This window comes from Melospiza melodia, chromosome 17 (genome assembly GCF_035770615.1).
Source record: "Melospiza melodia melodia isolate bMelMel2 chromosome 17, bMelMel2.pri, whole genome shotgun sequence".
NCBI classification, from domain to species: Eukaryota; Metazoa; Chordata; class Aves; order Passeriformes; family Passerellidae; genus Melospiza; species Melospiza melodia.
The window spans coordinates 5,359,379-5,374,220 of NC_086210.1; positions in this window are offsets into that span (position 1 = coordinate 5,359,379).

A 14,842-nucleotide genomic window follows, 5' to 3' on the forward strand; every position below is an offset into this window, starting at 1 on the left:
CTCAGTGGTGGAGTCACTTCATTCAAGCCACAATAGTCCACAGTCAATCTCCATTCTCTGCCAGACTTGTGCACAGGCCAAGTGGGGCTGTTGAAGGGTGAGTGGGTCTTGCTGACCACCCCTTAGCTCTCCAGCTCACGGATCATCTTGTGGATGGGGATCATGGCATTTTGATTCATCCGATACTGCCGGTGGTGCACTGTCAAGGTGGCAATTGGTGCTCTTTGCTCTTCCACCTTCAGGAGTCCTACTGCAGATGGGCTTTCTGATAGTCCAGGCAAAGTGTTCAACTACTTGATGTTTTCTGCCTCCACAGCAGCTATGCCAAAAGCCCATCTGAGTCCCTTTGAGTCTTTGTAATAACCATTCAAGAGGAAATCTATGCCCAGAATACACGGGGCCTCTGGGCCAGTCACCATAGGATGTTTTTTCCACTCTTTCCCAGTCAGGCTCATCTCGGCTTCTAACAGGGTCAATTGCTGTGATCCTCCCGTCAGCCCGGCAATGGAAATAGGTTCTGCCCGCACATGTCCTGATGGTATTAGGGTACACTGCACAGCAGTATCAACTAAAGCATCGTTCTTTTGTGGTTCTGATGTGCCAGGCCATCAGATCCACACCGTCCAGAAAATCCGGTTTTCCCGTGCCTCTCCATGGCTGGAGGCAGGGCCCCTCTAACCCTGGGTATACATGGTAGAGGTACCTTCCAGGGGATCTGACAGATCATACTCAGCAGCTCGGTCATGGGAGGTTGAGGCTACCTTCACTTCACTGCAGTTCCCTTGATTTGTGTTTCCCTCCTTGAGCTGACACACCCGTGCTGCCAGGACAGAAGTGGGTTTTCCATCCCACCTTCCCATGTCTTCCCCATGGTCACGCAGAAAAACCCTCAGGTCAGCCCGTGGGGTGTACCCCCCATCTCTCTAGCTGGGGAACATTGGGCTCTGACTCTGGCGCCTGTGAATTGTACTGGTGCCATGTGGGAACTGTTCCTCCTAACCTCTTCCCTCACCACCTCCCTCATCTCCTCTTTGAGGTCCTTAATCACAGCAGAGACATGAGCCTGCATCAGTCCATTGATCATACTTCCATAATTCCTAAGATTGTTGGCCACAGAACCCACTGTGTCTCAGTTGGTGTCGGCATTAATTGTTGCAATAAAGGTGGTGTATTGAGATGGCCCCAGATTTGCCAGGCTCCACAACATTCTCCCTGTGCACCTGATTTTGTCAGGGTCATTATCATGCTGTCTATCCCTCCCAAAGAGCACCTCCAATACTGCCACTTCTCTCAGCTGTTGGATCCCTTCCTCAAGAGTCTTCCAGCACATTCTATGGTGCTGCTCCTGCATTCTTTCTCTGTGAACAAACCTCTCTCTGACACTTCGTAAAAGCCACACCCAGAGGGAAAGGGACCCTGGCTCCCTTACAAAAATCTGATTGATACCTGAGTCCTGGCAAGGGTCCCAAATTCCTTGCCTCACCACTATCCAGCTGCAGGTCTGTACCCATAAGGTTCCAGACCCGAAGTAGCCAGGTTGTAGAAGTCTCACCTCTCTGTCGTACAATGTCTTTGTGCAGATTACGGAGACTTTCATACGTCACGGACTCGGGGATGATTGCAACCTCTGGCTCCCCTGTGGGTTGTGAGGGCCCTCCCCTATCTGGGTGCTCTGCTTTCATCTTAGATCTCCTTGTTTCTACAGGGGCAACTGCTGCTGGCTGTGTCTGCCTTTGCAATTCAGCTGGAAACCTGGACAGTTGTAACATCTGTGGGTTCCGCTGCTGCACTATTAGACTTTCCCTCTTCAAGGCAGGGAGAGGTTTCCTCACCAGCTGGGGAAGTGTATTCCTTCAGCATCTGGCCCATCTCATGTTTCTCCTTCACCAGACCCCCCCACCCAATCTGGGTAGTTCACATCTGGGGTGGGCTGTGGGGCAGGGTCAGGCTCTGGGGCAGCAGCATCCCTAGACTCTGGTGGCATGTTAGGTTCTGGGGTAGGTGTCAGGGTGGTTATCCAAGTAAGTCACCCCTTCTCTCTAAATGCTAAATAGAGCAGGCTTATCAGCAACACCAGCCACTGTATGATATAATTAATATTCAGAGTGGAACTGAACCCTTCAAAAACTGGTGGGGAGGACCCAAAGAAATGGCTAAAAGGTTGGGAGAAGATTTTGCCCAGTATCATTTCCTTACAGCAGGTGCCATTAATAAAGTAACCCCAAAACCATACAGTTAGTGTGTGATAGCTGTGAATCCATGTGCCTGTTGTCCAGAAGAAGTTAAAAATCCATTAATTCCTCACCTTATTCACCCATAAAACAATCCAGATAACAGACACAGAAGCCTTGGTTATAGGACCCATGTTTAGATGAGGGCCTACAAATGGGAGAAATACAGCCATGATCACGTGCCACCCAAACCAGGGCAAGCTGGACCACATGGTGTCACTTAATGAGGTTTCTATAGCCACACACAAAAATTAGATTACTCAAGAGCTGTTATTCCCTTTTTTGTTTCTGTGCCCTCGAACCTCACGTTGGGCACCAAAATCTGTCTGGGTTTGGAAAGACAGGTGCCTGCTAAGGAAGGCAGGAGCCTTCCCTGAAATGGAGAATGTAAACCCTCCCCACCCCTCTGAATTACTATAAATTTTATATTAAAGGGGCTCTCAGGCAAAAATATGGGAGCAGGCACATGGATTTGCTCACACAAATTAATGCTCGCACATCAATTTGCTCACCAAATTGATGATGTGGGGATCTGCTTCCCTTTCCTGTAGGGCATGTAGATAGTGCTGCTGGCTTATGGTGTCAAAAGCCTTGGTGATGTCCACAAATACAATACCCAAGGGTTTGTGTTATTCTTCTGTCAACTGAATTATGATTTGCAGGAGTTTCAGGTTTTCAGAGCATCCCACTGTTCTTATGAAGCCTCTTGGCCTTGGGTTGAGGGGGCAAGCCTTGGTCAGTGTGGCTGTTAAAATGCTGGAGAACAGTCTTAGCAAGATTGGATCTGGATGGGTCTCCAGTTGTTAATGTCCTTTAGGCGCTCTGGTTTGGTAACTTAGGAATCAAAACAGTCCTGCAACCCCTCACCATGTCTGGGATTTTTCCTGATGTTAACCATAAGCTGAAGATCTCCGTGGTCCAGGAGTTCTCTGGGTCCATCTTCTTGATGTCCCTTAGAGTTATCCCAAACTGGGAGCTGAGTTTTTGCTCATCTCCTGCCCATTTTTCTCAAATTCTTTTGCTGTAATTAATTCTCTGAAAGCACCATTGTCAGCTTTCCCATTACTTTGGAAGTTCCCAAGGCTATCAAGTGTTCTCATATGGCTTTTAAAACTGAGAAATGTTCGTTGGGTATGATTTCACAGGACAAACACTGTGTCATTCAGGATAATTTTAGCAAGTTTTCCCCTATCTAGATGGAACAGGTCCTGGACGAAAAGAAAATTACCTTTCTTAACTGCTCTTCTTTTCTTCCATTTTTGAAAAGGTCCTGTTGTTCCTTTTTCCTGGGTCCCCATTTTTTCCTTCTCTCTGGTTGCTATCCTTATCTGGCTGATTGATTCAAAGCATCAGAAGCATTCCTGTGCTGATTGACTGACTGTTGATTGCATCTCCTGGCCATCTAGGAAGTGCTTGAATGCCTGTGGGAAGGTGTTAATTGTCCCAGCTGATACCATTCACTGGGGGGTCTGAGATAATGGGTCTGCAGCTGCCTCTCCCTCTGTCACTTGCTGTTTCCCAGCTGTTGTTATCCTTATCGGGGTGGGGACTCATCTTGGGATCTGTTTTCCTTCCAGCAGCTGCTCTCCCAAGCATCTGACTCCTCCCAAGATCTTTGTCCAAGTCCGTTCTCAGGCCCTCATGTGGTCTCCTGGTTTGATGACTCATCCCTGTTTCTTTATCTACATCCTCAGCTGGTTTCTTGGGCAGCAATCTCCTTTTGTCCTTGCTTTGTTTAGCTGTTTTGCTTGTGATGTGTGTCCTGCAATGAGTTTATTGATGTTCTTGTTCCCCTCAAACTGAGCCTCCAATCTTATCAGTAGTTCTTCCTCCTCTTTAGTCAAGCATCTTTTGTGGGCTCCTTGGTTGGAAGTCTCTTTTGGGTGGGAAAGCAACCCTTTCCTGATTTCTAATCAATAAATGTGCCAATCTTTTGTGTTGTCCCAGAACAATTTTCATCTTGAAGTCCATGCTGCATTCCTCACATATCCACTCCCTGCCTGGAGCCATTTCTGCTGTTCCCCTGCATTTAGGAAAGTGACAAACAATACTATGATAATTACTCTACTCTTTTTCACATTGAGCACACTGAAAGCAAACCCTCCTTTTCCCATGGGTTACCCTCAGATGTTCAATCAAGCCCAACACACAGTTCACCTGCTGGGTACCACAGCAAGGACAAGGTGGATTTTTTATCAGGAACAGTCACAGTAAGGATGTCTTCCAGTGTCTGTTCCCTGCAGTTCTCTGTCTGAGCTGGGGATGTCGCCGGCTTGGTGTTGTTCTCTTGCTCAGCAGATGATGTTTCTGGTTTGCCCTCCATCTCACAATTGCTGTTTCTCTTCCTGTTGTCAAGCACAAACGATTCACAGTTCCTCAGAAGGCAGGTCTTCAGTCCCACACTTGGCCGTGGTGCAAGCTGTTCATAGACTTCAGGCAGCCTGCTCAAACCCTCCCAGCTTGTGGGAAAATGAACACATTCAAAGTTATTCACTAAAAACTCTGATCTATAAAACCTCAAACTCACCAGCATAGCCAATCCGTGGTCTGCCAAAATGGAGGGTTCTGATGGTAAACTTTTCGGCATTAGGTCTACCCAGTTTTTAGACAAGAGGTCTACCTGCTTTTTAGAAAATAAAGACTTCAAATTTCCCTTACAAAATTGAGACAAATTGTCCACTTTAAAACCCTGGGACACCAAGGCTACCTAGTCACATTTAGAGGTTTGGTTTTAAAGTGGCTCCCCATTTTATGGATCTGGATAGTAAATTTGCCACAATTTTAGGAGAGGTAGAATAAGAATGATAGTGAATCCCCAAGGACGTAGCAATCTTTTCCCCACTTTCAAACTCTGATGTTGCAGTGTGATGTTGGAATTAAATCCCAATACTCTGGAGCCAGGTTTTGGGCAAAAAGCCGCACAGCTCTTACTGTAAATTTGTTTCAGGAGGATGAAATTTCAACAGGAGGATGTTGAACTGGCCATCCCCACTGCCTCTGTGCTGGGACAGAGATCGACTGGGTTACATTACACAGGGTATCCAGCAGGACCACGAGGAAGTGCAATCTCTGCAGCAATGCCCGGTTTTTAACTATACTCTCAAAAACTGCCTTAGGAGAGTCATAGTCGCTCCTGCCACTTGCCTGCATTTCATTGAATTTCTTCACTTTGACATTCAGAGCATTGGGCAGAAATCACATTGCATCAACACCCACCTCAGGCCTTTGTGATGCTTTGTGTCAATTAAACAGTCGGATTCCCCTGGTTTGCACCAGTTCTAAGCTGGCTGCTGGGTGCTGGCCCAGGTGGGGCACCGGCCCAGGGAATCCCCCTGGTGACCCTCCCCCGTGTGAACTGCTCAGCAGATGCCTTTTCACAGCATTTGACAGCAGGACATGGAGCGACAGATACGGCTTGATGGTAGCCAGGTGTTCCACAGCAGCTGGGAGTCTCACAGCAGCCGGGTACAGCTTGGCAACAGGCACGGGCAGCTCCATAGCAGCCAGGAATGGCTCCTCAGCCAGGTGCCCCCTTACAGTGGCAGGGTGCTCTCCCGCCGGGGCCCGGCACTGACTCACCGTGGCTGGGCACAGCTGTAGGGGCGCTTCCAGTCACAGCAAAGCACAGAGAGGTGGTTCCACCACAGGCAGAGATGGCTACAGGGGCAGCCGCATGGCACAGAGGAGCTGGAATCTCACAGGGGCCGGGCACTGCTTCTGAGATCTCAGCTGGTATGGCAGGCCTGGTGGAGGGGCAGCAAACCCCGCTCCATGGCCAGGCACTGTCCTGCAGGAGCAAGGCATCTCACAGTGGTGGCAGCTGGGTGCCTTGCAGCGGCTGCAGGGGCAAAGAGCCTCCCTGCTGCTACCAAGTGCTGCTTCTGGGGTTCCAGCTGTGGCAGCAGGGCACAGCAGAGTGGCAGAGTGCCTGTTCAATGTGACTCTGCAGCATGACATCTCTCCACCCTCTGGATCAGCAGCAGCGCGCTCCATTGACCACCCGCGCTGCTCTTGGGCGGTTGCGGCAGTTTCTGCCAGCAGGGCAGAACAAGGGGCAGCAGAGGGCACAGCTGCACAGCAGCCAGTGCTTTCAGGAGTCTTGGCAGCCACGGCAGGGCACAGAGGGGCTGCAGGGTGCTCATTTAACACAGCCAGGCTGCTTGGGGCACCTCCAGCACTGAGCCCAGGGACGGCACACTCAGCTGACAGCGCCCTCCTGCCTGGGGCAGTGGCACGGCCCCGGGTGACCAGGGGACATCCTGCTGGGCAAACACCTGTGCCAAGGGTGGCGGCACAGTCCTGGGGGCAGCAGGGCACTCCCTGGGCAGGTCACCCTCACCTGGGGAGGCTCTACAGCTCTGCCTGGTGGCCTCCTGGTGGGCTGTGCCTTCTGCACTCATCCTCTTCCCTCGCTCACCCAGCACAGCGTTTGCTCTCCCTGCTGCCTGCCCCAGAACCCTGCTTTCACTGTTAGCCTTGGTGGAGACCCAGTGAATGCCCCAGCTTTCACCTCTTTGTCTTGTGACACTGCAGCTGTGGAAGCCCCACATCCTTCTCTCTCTGACACCACACCAGTGGCTGCCCCAACCTTCCCCTGTCTGTGACATCACAGTGTTGGCAGCCCCAAAGTTCTCCTCTCTATGACATTGCAGAGGTGGCCAGCCAAAGTTCTGCTCTCTATGGCAGCAACACAGTGGCAGTTCCAACATTCCCCTCTCTGTGACTCCTCAACATTTGCAGACCCAGTGTTTCCCTGTCAGTGACACCCCAATGGTGGAAGCCTCAGTGTTCCCCTCTCGGTGACATGACAGCAGTGGCAATACCAATGTCCCCCTGTCTATGACACCAAAGCAATTGCAACCCCAGCGTTTTCCTCTCAGTGACACGACAGAGGTGGCAGCGCCAAATACTCTCCTGTCTGTGACAACACAGCTGTGACTCCCCCAACATTCCCCTCTCTGTGATACCACTGCATTGGCATTCCCAACATTGACTTCTCTGTGGCACCACAGCGGTGGCAGCCCCAAGATTACCCTGTCTTTGAGCCCACAAGGATGGCAGCAACAACATTCCCCTCTCTGTGACACTACAGCAGTGGAAGCCCCAGTGTTCTCCTCTCTATGACAACACTGCACTGGCAGACCCAGTGTTCCTTTTTATGGCACCACAGCAGCAGCTACACCAACATTCCCCTCTCTGTGACACCACAGCTGTGGCAGTCCCGTTGTCCCAGTCTCTGTGACACCACAGCAGTTGCTGCCCGAACGTTCCCCTCTCTATGACACTGCAGCTGTGCCAGCAGCACCAGCACAGAAGCAGCAGCTGTGGAACAGCAGGAGTGCAGGGGAGGAGCAGAGAAGGAGCAGTGGAACAGTGGGAGATGAGCAGTGTTGGAGCAGCAGAGGAGCAGTGGTGCAGGAGCTGAGGAACCGTGCTGAACCAGCACGGCACAGCTTTTGAGCAGCAGTGGAGTGACCATGGAAAAAGCAGAACAGTGGTGGCACAGGAGCTACAGCCATGGAACAGTGGTGGCACAGGAGCTACAGCCATGGAACAGTGGTGGCACAGGAACTACAGTCATGGAACAGTGGTGGCACAGGAACTACAGCCATGGAGCAGTGGTGGCACAGCCCCGCAGCTGTGGAGCGACGCCTGAGATGCCGAAGCTGTGGGACACAGAGCGGCTCCCAGCGCTGTGTCCTGCAGGAGCCGCCCCACACACACCAGAGCGATGCCCCTCAGGCTGAGCCAGAGCTGGGGGCAGAGGCAGGAATTGATGCCGGGCTGTGGAAGGCGTGGATCGAGTGCATTTAATGGTGACCTGGGGATTTGATTCTGCTCATTGCGGCTGCTTTTGTGCTGTTGGGACCATTCCAGTTCATGTGAAGTTATGAACTCAGGAGAAACTTGGGACAAAAGGAATCAAAATGCCTTCTGTCCTGCTGTCTTGGTTTGGAAAGACAGGAGTCTACTAAGGAAGGCAGAAGCCTCCCATGAAATGGAGAATGTAAACCTCCCTGCCTTAAAATTGCTACATATTTTAAATTAAGGGGCTCTCAGGCAAAAAATATGGGAGCAGGAAATAACAGTTATTTCATAGGGAAGAAAATAAAAGGATAAAATAAACAATGCAGTAAACTAAAACAACTATGGCAGAGTCACAACAGAACCTGACACCATGTTGGTAGCAATCCAACTGGAAATGTGGCTGCAGTCCTCCTGGAGTGGCAGGTGTGGTTCTGTTAGAGCAGGGGGTCCTGTAGAAAAGGGTGTAGTCTTTCTCTGAGGATCCAGTGGAAGAAGAGGCAGCTGCTGTTCCTCTGGGAAATCCAGGGGAGAAGTTGTGCTGCTATTCCAGAATCTCCAGGTTCTATCTGGCTAGAATGCTTAGCTGTTCCCTCTGGGCGGAGCATCTCCCAATGGGATGCTGTAGTTCTTACCAGCCATGCAGTGACATTCAATAGCCTGTTATCAGCAGATGTCTCCCCAGGAGGGAGGAGTGGTTGTGGAAGAGATAAGGAAAACTGCCATACAGATGGCAAATAGAATCCATCTTGCCTTGCAGTCTGGGACATCTGCAGATAAAGACATCTTGGTAGAAGTTCAATGATTTCTGATTTGGGAAATGAAGTGGGTCAGTTATTGGCCTGTGGTTTGTTCTCATCCAGAAAGAATTGCCAAAGTACTGCAATTTGGTATTAAAAACCAGGAATGTGCCTCCTCATCTGGATATTGGCCATGGACTGCAGAGCTATTTGTGGTCAATATGGTAAGAAACCAACTAGAAATCTTTTCCTGATTTCACTCTTTCTTCCAGTCTCTGGGATTAGGCCTCCAACACTCCCTGCAGGTCTTCTTTCCATAATCTGCTCCTCTGGAGTTGGGATGTGAGAAATCAGCAGTGGGAAGAGGGAGGACAATGGACCATTACAACTGCAAACTCTGGGTTTTATAGTTTCTGGATTTCCAGTGCTTAGAAACTGTCATGTTTTCAACTGTCTGAACAAATCCCACATTTGTCACTTTTTCCCTGGCAGAAAACCTTCCTTTGGCCCTATTTGGGAACTGACCCTGGGAAACACCTCATTTCAGATGCTTTTTTGTTGGTTTTGCTAAAAGATGACAAGAAAATTAGCACACGGGGCAGGGATGAGAGAAAGAGAAGAAAAAATTCCTTTCTTTACTCTTCCTTGTGGGAACTCTCCTCTAGAGGTTGTGCTCCAGTCAGAGACTTCCCGGGCCAAGGGCTGAGGGAAGCAATTCAGCTGAGGCAGCTGAGGCATCTCCTCCCTGGTCTGTAACCCTGGGGCTGGGAGGGGACACGGGTGCCCCCCTTGCACCGCCTGGAATGGGGGATTCCTCCTGCCTCTGCCAGGTGCTCCTGATCCTGGCATTAGCCCTGGCCTGGCTGCTCCTGCTCTGAGCTCCCTGCCATGGGCATTGCTGGTGCTGGAGGGCAGGAGGGAGGGATTCAGTGCAAACCTGGGAGATGCCAGTGGGCTCAGAGATGTGTGGAGGTGACAGTGACAGAGTGACACAGGGAGGTGCCGAGGGACACAGGGACAAGACAAAACCCCAGGGAAAACCTCTTGGAAATTTGGGGGACTTTGAGTGTAAAATACACATGAACACAGACACACAGACACAGAATACTGCAAAGCATTTTCCAGCTGTCTTAGGTTGGACGTGGGGCGTGTATTCTATTCCTATCTGATGGGGCAGTTATTTTCTGTTAATTGAGCAGTTTTCTTTATCTCTTCTACAACCCATCCTCCCTCTCAGGAGATATCTTCTGTTAATGGGCCATTGAGTGCCACTGCAGGACAGATAAAATTCCATCATCCCATTGTGAGAAGCTCAGCCCAGAGGGAGGAGCCAAGCATTCCTACCTGGATACAATCAGAGGGCTGGAAGACCAGAGTCAGCCTTTTCCACTGGATTCCCGAAGGAAGACCAGGCCCAACACCACCACCACTGGATCTTCAGAGGAACACTCCACCCTCCTACAGCATCCCTGCATCAACAGAGCCACACCTGTCACTGCAGGAGGACTGCAGCCACCGTTTATTGGGACTGCCACCGCCACTGTAACCCCCAGGAAATCAGGTTGTATTCTGAATCTGTCAGTGTTTTTTCTTTGTACTATTGCATTTATATTTTAATTTTCCTGCTAAATAACTGTTATTCCCATTCCCATATCTGTTGCCTTAGAGCCCCATAATTTCAAAATTATAACCGTTCGGAGGGAGGTTGTTTACATTTTCCATTTCAAGGTAGGCTCCTGCCTTCCTTAGCAGACACCTGCTGAGACAATGCCCCAGGACACCCAGGCGGGTGAGGAGGAAGTCTGTGCCCCTTTCCCCCTCTCTCCTGCTCCATCTCCCAGCCCAGCACGGTCCCCGGCTGCAGGACAAACCCACTGCCAATGCCGTCCTGCCGGGGAAGCACTGGGGAGATCTCCTTCCCCTTCCCTCTGGTACAGAGGCACATCTCATCCTCTCTTTGTCCTTCCTCCAGCAGAGCAGGAGCTGAGGATGGAGACCAGGAAGGAAAAATCCCCACAGCAGAACCTCATGGAAGAGGATGTTTTGAGCAGCTCCATGGCACAAGAATCTAACAGAGAGGAAAAGCCCTGGAGATCCCACAGGAGGAGGGGCTCCAAACCCAGCCCAGGGTGCTCTGAGGAGGAAAGACCCACACTGGGCTAGGAAGGTGGACAGAGCTTCAGCCAGGGCTCGGAGCTGGTGGTGCATGAGCAGCTTCACGATGGGGAGAAGCCCTACAAGTGCCTGCAGTGTGGGAAGAGCTTCAGGCAGAGCAGCACCCTGATCTGCCACCAGATGATCCACACCGGGCAATGGCCCTACGAGTGTGGGGAATGTGGGAAGGGCTTCAGCTGCAGCTCAGAACTCATCAGGCACCAACGCATCCACACTGGGGAGAGGCCCTACAAGTGTCTCCAGTGTGGGAAGATTTCGGATCAGCTCCCATCTCATCCTGCATGAGCAGATTCACACTGAGGAGAGGCCCTTCCGCTGCCCTGACTGCGGGAATGGATTCCAACGCAACTCCCACCTCATCATCCACCAGCGCATCCACACCGGGGAGAGGCCCTACGAGTGTCCCCAGTGCGGGAAGAGCTCACACAGCTCTACCTTGACCCGACACCAACGCAGGCACTGGTAAGGGAAGCCCTGCATGTGCTCCAACTGCAGGAGGAGCTTTGTGCACTGGTGCAGCTTCATCCCCATGGGAGGACCCACATTGGTCAGAACACTGGTGACCCACATTCCCAGTGATCCATGTTGGGAGGACACCTGGCTGGTTATCCTTTTGGCCCTAATTTTCTTCTGATTTGTCTTTATCACTTAAAAACACCTGAAATAGGACTGAAATGAAAGTAATTGATCAAGGATATCTAAAGTCCCGCCATTTAACAGGTATTTGAGGTGGAATTTATGGTTTGTGAACATTTGTTGTGTAGGATTTGTGGGTTCTTGGGGGATTTCAGCAAGTGTTCTCCATATCTTTGCACTCCAGAATTCCAGATAGATTGGTCTGTCACCTCAAAATGATTCAATCCCATTGAAAACACCTCCATTTTACCCCAAAATTGACCAATCCATGTCAAAATGCCTTATTCCCACCTAAGAAAAACTCAGTCCCATGACAAATCTACTTGATTCCACAATGTCCAGGGTGAGATGGGGTTGGAAGGAGATTGGGAGAAGTGGCATCCAAATTTGAGGGTGTGGGATTGGGATTGTGTGGGGCTGGATGTGTGGCCTGTATTTTGATAGTAAATAAAACTTTCAGAATTACTGACTTCTGTCCCATGCATTTTTTGTCAGTTCCAGTTTGTTTTTCAGAGTGCCACCTTCGCAGCTGATTGCGTTTGTGCCCTTCTTTCTCTCCTGCCTTTCTTTGCCTGCTCTGTTTCTCTCTCAGTGTCTCTCTTGACCATGGGCAGCTCCCACCAAAGACCCTGCCTGATTTATTTCCCAATCCAGGAGCTACAACAACCACGGGAGAAGCTATGAAGGCTGGCAGTGAAATGTCACTCTAAGATCTTGCTCCACTTGGCCTTTTTCTCCTTCTTAAGAGCTTTGCCTTCCAGGGCAGGAATATGTTTGCCTGCCTGGGAACTGGAATTCCTGCCCCTGGGAGTGTGTGCCATGGATCCCAGAGGGGCATTACTGAGCCTCCCAGGGTGCTGCTCCTGCCGTGCCTCCCAAGGATCTGTGCAGGGCTAGTGGACAAGGTCCGGCAGCTCTTCCAGTTGGTTCTGCAGTGCCACAACGGCTCCTGGTTCCGTGAGTTTCCATACCGCCAACAGCCGTTCCTTGGTTCCCATGATGCCCTGCTGTGTCACCATGGATATTTGGTGTCATGAAGTTCTTCAGTGTCACAATGGCCTTCTTGGATGGGCAGTGCCACCATGGACCATTGGCTCCATGCAGCCCTGCTGGGTCACCATGGACTCTTTGGTTCCATGAGGTTCTGGGGGTGTCTCCATTGTCTCCTTGGATCCACAGTGTATCAATGGACCACTGGATCCACATGGCCCTGCTGTGTCACCATGGCCCCTTGGTTCCATGGGACCCAGGGTCACAATTGACTCCTTGCTTCCACGTCACCTCCTCAGTGCCAAAATGGCCCCTTCATTCCATGAGGAACACAAAAGTTTTGTAGCAACTTTGAAAAATCGTGCTTAATACACCTGGGAACATCTGTTTGCATTCAAGAGAGAGGTAAAAGGTGAGGATGGCACCAGTAGCTTCATCTGCAACACAGATCCAGGGAAAGGACAGGGACAGAGAATTCAGCTGCAAGACTCAAAAATTCTGCTTCCAGAGATCATTTCTGCTCACACTGTCCCTTGTAGAAAGGTGACATCATTCCAGGCAGCCTGGACTGAGCAGGTGGTTTCTGAGGTGAGTTTGTTTTTCAGGAAACCCACTCAGGCTTTTCCATTTGCTCTAGTTTGAAAGCAAAACCAGAGAGAGACTCAAAGTCAGAAATACAATTTATTAGGAAAAAAAATCAAAAATCATGCAATAATACAAAAAAAAAAAAAAAGGCCCACAGATAAAGTCAGAATGTAACCTGTCACTCTGCTGGTCAGGGTGTTGGTAGCTGTCCAGTTGGTATGGTGGCTGCAGTCCTCCTGGAGTGGCAGATGTGGTAATGTTGGAGCAGTGATCCTGTAGTAGGGTGTAGCCTACCTCTGAAGATCCAGTGGAAAAGGTAGCTGTTGCTCTGGGGAATCCAGTGGAAACGCAGCTTGTTTTGTCCCAAACCCCAGATAATATCCAGGGGGGCATGCTTAGCTCTTCCCCCCTGGGTGGAGCATCTCACAATGGGCTGATATCATTCTATGAGTCATGAGGTGGTCCATTAAACAGAAATGGCTCCTGGAGGGCATTATCTCTGAGTCATGCAGAAAGGTATTGATGGGTTTATTAAGAGGAGATAAGGAATAAAACAATGCCCCTCCTGTTTCAACAGCTCTTGAGGATGGGAATAGAATACATCTTTATATTGTAACCTAGGACATCTCTCACCAATGGAAGGGTGAGACAGAATAACTTCATATTTGGTGTCATTTCATGCTCTGCTGGGAGTTTCCTGAGGGCTGGTAGTGCTGTTGGCTTCAAGAACAGTTTGGGTAATGGCTGTGGGACTGAGGGCTGGGTAAAAAACCAGAACAGTTTTTATTCTTGTATTTACAGTCTTTTGCTACATGTCCAGTTTTCCTGCAGTTATAACAGTTTCCACTGCCTTTATTACATTCTGTATTGTGGGGAAGCACATTTGCTGCAACCAGCATTTCAATTGCACCCTGGCTGGTGGCCTTGGCTAGAATGGAGTCATGGTCTGAGACTGCCTGGCAAATGCAAGCATCAACAATCTGAGCAACGGTTGGCTCAGGGTCAAGGGGGAAGCTGTGAAGAACCTTTCTGCAGTCAATACTGGCATTACAGAAAGCTAATTTGCTACTAAGATAATCCTGGACCTTTTGATCAACTACCTGTTTTTCCAGGGCTTTCATAAGGTGCTTTATGAACTTGATATAGCTCTCATCCGAGCCCTGGTGAATGTAAGTGAAGTCAGTGTGGGGTGTAGAAGCATCAGAGTGTTTGGAGGAGGGTGGACCATGCAGCGCCTTTGAGATCTTCCAGTATTGACTGGGGGATGACTTCAGCCTGATACTGCAGTCTAGTATAGTCTCCTTCCCTGGTAATGTGGTCCATTGTGAGGTGTTGTCGCCCTTCTTCCTCAACATAACCTTTTGGTAACTCATGAACTTTATTTATCCAAACTCCTTTCCAGAAAATAAATTCATCAGATGACAATATAATTTTCATACACCATTTTAAATTTTGTGGTACCATTGTGTGGGCAGTAAATGGCATGTCCAGCAAATTGTTAAAATAGGGAGAACCCCTCCCATAATCCTTGGCAGCTTTACTAAGTCCTTCATTTCCCTATGGAGGTAGGGAATCCAAGATTCAGGTCGCACCTGTGCAGTATAAGCAGGGGCCAAAACCTAAATGGGAATCTATTCCCTATGGATTCCCAGGAGCCAAAACCTAAATGGGAATCTATTC